Source organism: Cotesia glomerata, linkage group LG8 (genome assembly GCF_020080835.1).
Source record: "Cotesia glomerata isolate CgM1 linkage group LG8, MPM_Cglom_v2.3, whole genome shotgun sequence".
NCBI lineage: Eukaryota > Metazoa > Arthropoda > Insecta > Hymenoptera > Braconidae > Cotesia > Cotesia glomerata.
The window spans coordinates 2,820,579-2,832,226 of NC_058165.1; the positions used below are offsets into that span (position 1 = coordinate 2,820,579).

The 11,648-nt window shown below is 26.2% G+C and overlaps 1 protein-coding gene across 1 annotated transcript in view; it reads right to left on the bottom strand.

Moving 5' to 3' along the window:
- LOC123271065 (coiled-coil domain-containing protein 130 homolog) overlaps positions 1-11,170 on the bottom strand; it is a 37,305-nt gene extending 26,135 nt beyond the window's left edge. Inside the window, exon 1 of the mRNA XM_044737296.1 lies at positions 10,993-11,170. The gene's annotated coding sequence lies outside the window, so the exon portion shown is untranslated. The remainder of the gene's footprint in view (positions 1-10,992) is intronic.
- Between the last annotated feature and the right edge of the window lie 478 nt (positions 11,171-11,648).

Consider the following 11,648-nt stretch of genomic DNA (forward strand, 5'->3'; position numbering starts at 1 on the left):
TCTCTTGGTCTTGAGATTTTTGCTAATCCTTGGAATTAGCTGAATCTCTGCCGCGATTTCTCTACGCAATTTTTTTTTTAATATTTTAAATTATTCAATACTGATAGAAGGATTTGTTTATATTTAATAAGGTTTATTAACTTAATAAATGATTTTTTAACATGGGATTTAATAAATATTTATTAACAGTTAATAAATTATTTATTAAATACGATTTATTAAATATTAATAAATATTTGTTGTTAACAAATATTTATTAACAGTTAATAAGTAATTTATTAAGTACAATTAATTAACTGTTAATAAATATTTATTAATGGTTAATGAATATTTGTTAACTGTTAACAAATATTTATTTAAAATAAAAAGCAAAAATAACAATTTTCTTTTGACACTTTTTATAACTCTACAGCAGGAATATATGATAATAATTAAATTCGCTAAATAAATTAATCTTTTTAATATTCAAAAATATAAAAGATAATTATGAGCTGTGATAGAATTTGCTATTTTACAATAAACGTTATTATAATGTAATATAATTAATGCAAATAATTTATAAAGATGATTTTTGTTTTTAAGCAATCTTTATATCATATGACATTGCAAGCCAAATAAATTCACTCAACAAAATAATTATTAACTGTTAATAAATATTTTTTAACTATTAATAATACTTATTAACTATTAATAAATGTACTTTCCTCCCAAATAAATATTTATTGAATGTTAAAAAATATTTATTAAAATTTAATAAATTAAATAATTGTTAAATAAATTAAATTATTAATAGTTAATCAATTCTTCTATCAATGTACACACAATTTTTTTTTATTTAATTATTCAAATTATTCAATACTGATATTTCTTAATATTTATACTCGAAAATTATACATTATTATTTATTGTAATTATAATAAATAATTATTTATAATCAACGGTAAGATTATTAATATTTATTACTTAATAACTGGGAATTGGGAGAGCCAAAAATGCGAATTTTAATTCAGCATGCCAATGAGAATTTGATTGCACGACAAAAAAAAAAAAATTTTTATTTATTAATTTTGTTGCAAATAAATGTTTTTGGTATGGATTCATTTTACCGTATTTAGCGTTCCATTCATAACGATGTCGAGACATTGGTAATTTCAAAATGCGCATGATTGTATATGCCTCGGTAAAAGTTAAATGTAGGTATGTATAACGTAAAACGTGATTATAATTTAGATAATTATTTTGTAGTGTTATTAAAAAGCTAAAAATAGATTAGACTACTTTTAAGATTTAGAAGTTTAAAATTATTAAAAAAAATTTTTTATAGCAATTTTTTAATAAAGCAGTTTTAATTCTTTGATTTAATGTTATTTTTAGTAGATTTCATAAAAATCCAACTATTGTATTTTTCCTTTTGACTCTTCAAAAATTTTGCTGTACTTCGACTTAACTCGACGAGTTAAGTCAGAAAATACATGCACAGAAAAAAAAATTTCTTGAATCAAGTAAATAATTTTGAAGAATTTCATCCTCTTGATTTGAGTAGAAAAATTCTTAAATTAAGTAAATTTTCCTTAATTCAAGAATTTTTCATTTTGATTCACAACAATGAAACTCTTCAAAATTATTTTCTTGGTTCAAGAATTTTTCTGTTGATTCAAGTTAATTTTTTTTTCAGTGTATGGTTCAAAAGTTTATATATGTATGAACATATTTATACATAAGAAATAACGCGGCTTGTCACGACGATAGTGTCAACAATTCTTGAAGGATCCTAATGAAACTCAACATACTTATTTTATAAACGATTATACAAAAGTCAAGTTCAAATATGAGCTGAATCGATTAATTAGTTTAGAAATTAGAGCATTTTAAAATTTTGGAAATTTCATACTCTCACTACTTTTCCTTCAAATAACTTTTAAATGAATCAAAATATTAAATTTCTGTAAAATGCATCTGAAAGCTGAGAAATTAAGCTTCAATATACATGCTTATATGTTTTTTGAAATCAAAAAATACACGGAAAAAATAAAAATAGAAAAATTACACTGTATAATGTATCGCGGCGCTCCGTATAAACTTCGGAAAAAATTACAGTTTCTGATTGTAAAAATTATATTGTAAAATGTAAAAATTACATTGTAAAATGTAAAAATTACATTGAAAGCCCTGAAAATTAATATTCAAAATTTGAATTTAGAAAACTATTATTTCGAACTGCAATTTTTCTAGTTTTAATAGTTTTTATACAAAGCGACCCTTATAACTATTTATAATGTAATTTATCGATTTTTCTTTTTTCCGTGCATCTATAAGGATCATTTTAAAGAAATTTTTACTTTTACAGTTGTTTTGTGCACAGAAATGAAATAGAATGAAATTTACTTCCATGTCGGATGAAAAATGGCCTTTTTTATTTATTTATCACATTAATCACATTTTCTGGCAATAATTTTTGTTATTTTGCTGATCTTATTAATAAACTAAAAAAATTAATGGTTTTTTTCCTTTTTTCGCCTGAAACTAAAATTTACTTCATGTAAACCTACACAGAAAAAAGTAAACTGTAATAAATAACAGTCGATTTATAATAAGTAATGATCAACTGCTAAAAATTACCATTTCAAACGGTAAAATCGTGATTTTACTATTCACTTTATAATATTTACCATTTAAACGTTACAATTTACTCTTTACATGGAAGAAAATACTATTTCAAACAGTAATATTCGCTATGTAAATGTCTAAAATGTGAAAGTATAATAATTAACAATTCAGACTTTGATATTTATCATTTCGTACCTAAAAAATGATCGCAATGATATGTAAAAAGTATAAAATAACGTTAGTAAATTTCTAATACAAGCAACGTCAATATTTACAAAGTAAAATGGTAAATTTTAAACGCAACGCTAAAAATTAAACTGTAATTATTGACTTGCTTGGACTGGTAATATGTATATTTTAAAAGTATAATTTTTACTGTTTCAAATGTTAAATTCTCCCAGAGTGAGACCCCCTTCTCTTTCATCTGAGTTCCCCTTCTCCTCATAATATGGACTATGTATTAAAATGGCAAGTTTTACTGTTTGAAACTGTAATTTTTTAAGATGAAAGAGTCGTTATTTACTACATTGACAGCTTCTAATCACTTATTTTGGATATTAAATTATAAATTGTGGCTTTTATACTTTCTACATTAAGTTCTGTAATATTTATATTTTTGCCACCCCGATGTCCGCTTTACTGTTTGAAACTATAAAAATTAACCGAAGTCCGAGTGAATATTACAGTTTACTTTTTTCCGTGTAATGTATAAAGCCGATTAACGTTTGAATAAATAAATAAATAAATTAATTAATATTGGGATTGGCCCAAGCCAGGAATCGAACCCGGTTCACTTTGTTTATAAGTCTAGAGCTGCATCACTTAAGCTACCAGCTCCCATTATTACTATTACTATTATCATAATGATGATGATGATAATAATAATAATTTTTTTTTTATTTTTACAGTAAATTAAAAATAAAAAAAAAACTAGTAATAGAAGAATTTCAGTTAATAAAAAATAAAAATGTGGGAGAGTTTTATTTAAAGCTGAAATAATGGGTAGGTACTTGTAAAAAGTGGTGAAGGGTTTATCCGGTACATGGCAAAACGTTTCACTTTGGGTGGCTCAACCCTTGGTCTTTAATCCTACGGGAGGTACAAACAAACGGTATTATACGGCATAGCAGATTGCACGTAACAGTGTGTGTATGTGTATGTGTATACATAATATATAAGTGTGTGTATTTATGTATGAACGTCTGTCTATACATTGCAAATTCCGCATCGACTATCAACCGGTGCCAATAACATACAAGATAGGGCAAACCCGAGAAAACGAGTAAGAACGCAAGGACTGTTTGCAGGAACGAGGCTATTCACCCTTGGCACCCGATACGCTTTTGTATTTCATTCCTTGTGTATATAATATCTATTGTCTTGCTTTTTTAGTTTTCAATTACATACTTGTCCTATGTCCTCCTGTGTCCTCGGATTTAAATCGGGTTAAAAAGTTTCTGATGACCAAACTTTTTTATTTTTTAATTTATGTTAGTCACTTTTTAATATATTTTTATTTCATTAATTAAAAGTTTAATTTTTTAATAAAATTATGAATTAAATTTAGCATTTCTACGGAACTCATTTTTTACACTTGAAATAAAAATTTTGTGTGAAAAGAAAAAAGTGTCTGAATTTTTTAATCTACATCTAAGTTTGCTCAGCCGTATATTCAAAAAAAATTAACTTTGAAGTTTATATTTCTGTAAATTAGCAATGAAGTTATTTTAGTAATTATTCTTTATCTACAAGTATTTCTTCGTAAGAGAATAATAAAGGTTGCCTTGAAAAATTCTTCAAAGAAGTTAGTTAAAAATTTAAAGTTCTTCAAATAATTTATCTCTTTAAGTGACGGTAATTTAAAAATCTTCAATTTCAGAAAGTAAAACTTTAATAAAAAATGTTTTTCTTGATATTACGAAGATTTAATAAAAAGAAAATTTTTAATAAAAATTTTTAGAACTTTTGATTGCGCATGCGCTTCAGTGGTTCTTAATCGATGACTAACTTCGGGTTGGTGAATTACCAATAAGAAGTTCTGATTTTACTGTTAACCAATAAAAAAACGAATTGCATATTATTGATTTTAACTTACTTTAAGAAATTTCATGAAATATTTTCTCAATTTTTTGAAAGAAATTTATTTTGTTAAATTGCACTGTACTTTCTTAAGTATCGACATTTTTAAAGATATAAGCTCATCCTGATGTTACACTCATCAAGAGCTTTCATTTGAGTACCCACATGCATTTTTATATATATATATATATATATATATATATATATATATATATATATATATATATAAATATATATATAAATAAATATATATATATATATATATATATATATATATATATATATATAAATATATAAATATATATACACATATATATATATATATATATATATATATATATATATAATGTATATAAATATTCGAAAAATTGATGTGGGTACTCAAATGAAAGGTCTCGATGAGTGTAACATCGAGATGAGCTTATATCTTTAAAAATGTCAATACTTAAGAAAGTACAGTGCAATTTAAAAAAATAAATTTCTTTCGAAATTGAGATTTCGAATGCATCCTAAATACTTATTATAATTAATTGACTGTTGGTGAGAATTATATGAAACCTTGAAAAGGCACAAATTCAAGTCAAGATCTTTACAACGACACTAAATTTCACTAAAAAAACCGATTTTATATGACTATCCTTGAGACAAAATTTTTCTTACTCTCTTAATAATATAGATTATTATTATTATTATATTTTGTAAAAAAATATTTTCAATACTAAAAATAGTTTAACTCAATGTAAATTTAATAATTATTATTATTATTGAAATAATTTTGATAAATATATTCAAGCACTTACTGTTTAGAGATAAACAAAAATCTATTCTGTCAATATCAGAGAACTCTGAATAGTGTATATTAATGACTCACATAATATTAAGTGGAATGAAACTTTATGAGTCATATTACAATCCAGTATGTTTCTGACGTCTATTGACTTTACACATATGGTAACCGGAATCTTTATTACCCGACAATTAAATAAAAACCTCTATATATTAAATACACCCAAAACCATACAATGTAAAATAAAGAATCAGAATTACAATTTCTTCCCCCAAAAATTAATAAATTTACACTGATAGAAGGATTTATTAACTATTATTAATTTAATTTATTTGAAGACAATTATTTAATTTATTAAATTTTAATAAATATTTTTTAACATTCAATAAATATTTATTTGGGAGGAAAGTATATTTATTAATAGTTAATAAGTATTTATTAATAGTTAACAAATATTTATTAACAGTTAATAAATATTTTGTTGAGTGAATTTGTTTGGCTTGCAATGTCATATGATATAAAGATTGCTTATAAACAAAAATCATCTTTATAAATTATTTGCATTAATTATATTACATTATAATAACGTTTATTGTAAAATAGCAAATTCTATCACAGCTCATAATTATCTTTTATATTTTTAAATATTAAAAACGTTAATTTATTGAGTGGATTTAATTATTATCATGTATTCCAGCTATAGAGTTATAAAAAGTGTCAAAAGAAAATTGCTATTTTTGCTTTTCATTTAAATAAATATTTGTTAACAGTTAACAAATATTCATTAACCATGAATAAATATTTATTAACAGTTAATAAATTGTACTTAATAAATTACTTATTAACTGTTAATAAATATTTGTTACCTTAACAAATATTTATTAAAATTTAATAAATCGTATTTAATAAATAATTTATTAACTGTTAATAAATATGTTAAAATATCATTTATTAACAATTAATAAACCTTATTAAATATAAACAAATCCTTCTATCAGTATACAAAATTCAATTAGATAAAATGGATAAATTTTTGCCGTTGAACTTGAGAGAGCCAGGTGTCGGGTAAAAAAAATAGCTAAGGTCGTGGAGGGATATCTAAAGTTAAGGGATAGTCGATGTGGGGCGCGACCAGTAAAGTATTAAAGTATAGAATGAGAAGTTGAGGAAAAAATGGCAGACCAAAAGAAGAAGAATAAGAATAAGGCAACCAAGATCATCAAGACAACTAATGTTGGGCTCTACGACCATCAAAGAGTCGCACACACACGTTAAAAAGTAGTGGGGTGTTGGTGAGGCCTTAACCCGGGGTAAAATGTACTACATAGGCGAAGAGGTAGCCAGACATTGTGGGGCGAAGAGGGTCGTCTGAGTTTCAGTCTCAGACTGAGACACCACCAGAGAGAGAGAGTGAGAGTTGAGGTCTGAGTACTGTGCTAGTATACAGAGACTTCAGACTACAGACTACAGACTTACAGAGGCTGAGGCAGTCTGAGACATGGCTCTATGGGGGATTCAAGGTGTAGTGTGGGTATGGCTGAAGACTATGCTACAGAGAAGACTATACTATCGCACAGTAGTTGAGAGTAGGAGGAAGACGGCTAAAGCTAAAGAGACGGTCCTTCACCCAGACAAATGTGTACAAGGGCGGGACAGAATTTTCGATCCTGAAATATATATATATATATGAACAGTCGATAGTCCGAAGGACTGTCGGTAGCCCACAGTCTCGGAATCCCCACTTATCATCAGCATCGTCATTGAATCAAAAGTGTTTGAGTTTAAGGATTATAAACCGTATAAATTGCCCTCATTTTCGGGGTAGGATATGTACGCCCTTGTGGGTAATTAGCTAATACCTAATTGATAATTGATATGGCTTAATGCTCATCACGGGTATATGAACTAAGATAAAGACTAATTTCTATGGTAATAATAATGGAACTCTGCTGGGAGAGGCTAAAAGGAAATGGATTCAATAGTTTGGAGAATTACTAGTTTGCTGGAGCACATATGGATAATTTTACCATCAGAGTTTGTTCGGATGGATTAATTGTTACTCGTTATGAATGAGAATTTACGAGGGTAATTTTGTTTTTGAGGAAATTTGAAAAGAAGAATTGAAAAATTAGAATTAAAATGACGTTTTTTTTTTTGGATAATTTGGGCCTTTTGACAGAAAAAACGCCTTTTTCAGGTATAGGAACATGTTTTGGATTTAAAAGAGGAGTTGATGGTTTAATTTTTGAGTAAATGAATTGGAATATTTTAATTAGAATGACATTTTTTTGATAATTTGGGCCTTTTGACAGAAAAAACACCTTTTTTAGGTATAGGATGAGTATTAGCGCCTTTTTGTGGAAAGTTTAGAAGTTTTAGTTACCTTGTTTAAAAATATTGATTGAAAATAATTAAAAAATATGAAAAACATTATTTTTTTAAATCCAAAAACATGTTTTGGATTTAAAAGAAGAGTTGATAATTTAATTTTTGAGTAAATTTGAAAAATTAGAACTAGAATGACATTTTTTTGATAATTTTGGCCTTTTGACATAACAAACGCCATTTTCAGGTATAGGATGAGTATTAGCGCCATTTTGTGGAAAGTTGTAGAAGCTGTAGTTATCTTGTTTAAAAATAATGATTGAAAATAATTAAAATATATGAAAACAATTGTTCTTTAAATCCAAAAATATGTTTTGGATTTAGAAGAAGAGTTTAAGTGATAATTTAAATTTGAGAAGAATTTAAAAATTAAATTTTAATGATATTTTTCTATGTTTGGCCTGTTTCAGATATAGGAAGATGATTAAGCGCCATCTTGTGGAAAGTTTAGAAGCTATAGTTATCCTTGTTTAAAAATAATTAAAAAATTTGAAATTTGAATTTTTTTAGATAATTTCAATTGTTTTGTTTGTACATATAGATATACAGTTTGCAGGGAGTGACTATTTCTCAATTTTTTTTCTTTTCAATCAGTATTCTTAACCAGGGTAATTAATCATAAATTATTCTTAATTTAAGTAAATTTTACTTAATATGACATTTTTTTGCTTTTTTCAAAACTAAAAAACTAAGTTAATTTTTTTATTAATATAGAAATTCAATTATAATTTAATTTCTGAAGTAAAGAATTCTCGGGGTAATTAATAATTGATAAAAAAATAAATCAAAAATTTTTTAACTATGATTTAGTTAAGTAAAAAAAAATTTCTTGGTTAAAAATTTTTCTGTTTAATTTAAGAGAATTAATGTTATTTTTTTGGTTCAAGATTTCTTCTTAATTTTTCCAAGTACATTAAAATAATAATAATGAATTTGTATAAAAAAAAACAAAATTCGTTGCTATTAAAAATTAATAAGAATTTTTTATCAAACTTCAAATAAGAAAACTTTCTAGTTAATTTTATTTCTTCTTTCCATTATTTTAAATAAAAAAACCAAAATCACAACAATTTGAATGAGAAGAATATTTTTCTTCAATTACCTTTGTAATTTCTTCAGAAGAAATCATACAAGTCATAAAATTAAAAAAAAAAATAATTCTTTAAGAAGAAAACATAATTTTGATTTTTATCAATGAAAATTAAAGTAGCAGATATTTAATAATTTTTCTAAGAAATAAATTAGTGCAAAAAAAAAAATGTAAAAAATAAAAAATGCAATTTTTTAAAAATAAGTTTTTGAAAGAAATTTTTTTGTTAAATAAAATTAAAAAATTGTGAAATAACTGCTAACTTTAATGTCGCTATTTATCAATCATTGTTGCAAAGAAGAAATCTGATAAAAATAAAAAATTAACTTTAATTTATCAGAAATACTTAAAAAAAATTAAAGAAACATTATGAAAATTAATTTAGCAGATATTTGATAATTTTAAGAATTTTTGTAATAAATAAATTATGGCAAAAAAAATAAAAATTGACATGTAGAAATTTTAAACAATTAAAAATGCAATTTTTTAAAAATTTGTTTAAAAAAACTAAAAAATAATCAAATAACTGCTAACTTTAATGTCATAGAAACATTGATTTCTAATATATATTAAAAAAAATTAGGAAAACGGTTGACCCTGAAGGCCATCCCTGCAACTTCCCGCTAATTCCATACTTAGGCGCTTAAAATTGCACCAATGACGTTTTTGAGCTCTTCGAGCTCAAAAATACAATTTATGGGTTATTTTGAGCTCTCCGAGCTCAAAGAGATTGCTTTCCTATGCTTTAAAGCTCTTCGAGCTCAAAAGTCTGATAGAGATTTGATAAGAAACTATTTTTTGAATTTTTAAACCGCAATAACTTTTGAATGAATAAACCGATTTTTACGCGGTTAGAAGCATTCGAGGCAGTTTTTCAAGCCTCACAAAGAATCTTAAATTTTGAATTAATCGCGCTAGGAATTTTGAAGTTATTCCGAAAAAACACTTTTTTCGGTTTTCTTTAGTTCACGATATCTCTCGAACGAATCAACCGATTTTGACCGGACTGGTGGCGATCGACGTGGTTTTTTGAGGTTAAGAGCTGATTAGTTTTTGGAATTGAACCTTTAAGCTGTTTAAAAGTTATTCAAAAAAAAAACCACATTTGAAAAAAATTTTTTTTTCAGTTTTTTGAAAATTTCTCAAAATCTATTGATCTGAATCGGTCCAAATAGTTTTCAAAATCTAAGTTTGGTCAAGCCTTTTCGAATGGCACCAACCGCGATGAAATCGGTCAAGCCGTTCAAAAGTTATAAGCGGTTCACATACTTTCACACACACACACACACACACACACACACACACACACACACACACACACACACACACACACACACACACACACATACAGACACCGTGACAACCTCGCGGGGATAGTCAGGGAAGCTTCCTGTGATCTTCAAACGTCGAGATCTGATGAAAACTCGATTTTTGCAAAACGGGGTGAAAACAATAACTTCCCGATTTTTGAAAATCTTCAATTTTCTTAGCGGGAAGTTAAAAATTAAAGAAACATTATGAAAATTAATTTAGCAGATATTTGATAATTTTAAGAATTTTTGTAATAAATAAATTATGGCAAAAAAATAAAAATTGACATGTAGAAATTTTAAACAAACCGGTGACGTTAGCCGAGTCGTCTAAGGCGCATGGCCTATAGAGAACTCGGACTAACTTACCGGCCAGGCGTGGGTTCGAATCCCAAGCTGGTCTTAGAAACCAACTTGGTTGATATTCGGCCCTTGCCGCGTAGGTTAAGATTTACACAATCCAAAAAGACCCCAACGTACCACTCCCAACAGTTAAAGTCGGCGATATGACCTCAGCAGTTAAAACCGACTCTAAATAATAATTAATAAAAAAAAAAAAAAAAAAATTTTAAACAATTAAAAATGCAATTTTTAAAAAAACTAAAAAATAATCAAATAACTGCTAACTTTAATGTCATAGAAACATTTATTTCTAATATATATTAAAAAAAATAATAATACTTAAAATATTAACTAAAAAAATTGTAAATTAATCAAAGCAAAAATTTCCTAACCTCAAATCATAAAAATCGCCATTTTTGATCCTTTGAGTAAACAAAACTAAAAAAAAATCTTCTATTTAAGATCTAGAAGATTAAAATTCCTTAAAAGAAGCGATTAGTTGACCACATCGATAAGAGCCTCTAAATTTCCAAGAAAAATAAGGTTAACATGTCTAGAAAATATTTACTTGAAAATACTCAACTGTAGTTGACGGAATTTCCGGCCGAGAATGATTCTTATTAGTTCGCTTGTCTCCGTAGTTCCTCGTCTCCCTTCGGAAGACCTCGGGATCACTCGGGTAGCCGAAGTCTACCGCAATGGTAGTCAGTCCTGGCAATCTCGAGCAACAGACTTTCGGCCAGTTCGTCACCGGCGTTTTGTGAAGAAGGTGATCCTTAAAAAGTTATCTAGTTTTAAAAACTCAGTAACATTTCTTCTAAAGTAATATTTGGACTTACAATAAGTAATATTAACTTATACAATTTACAAATAGAAAAAAAATTATAGAAAAGAAGAAAAGTACGTTTTACCGTTAAAAAATTCCAAGAGTTTTTAAATTATTTTAAAAATTAATGTTTTGTCGGCTAGTGATTTTAATTTTAGTTTTAATTTGCGAAAGGAAGAGAAAATAATTCAAATTAAATAAATGTGACTGGTGACGTGTTAA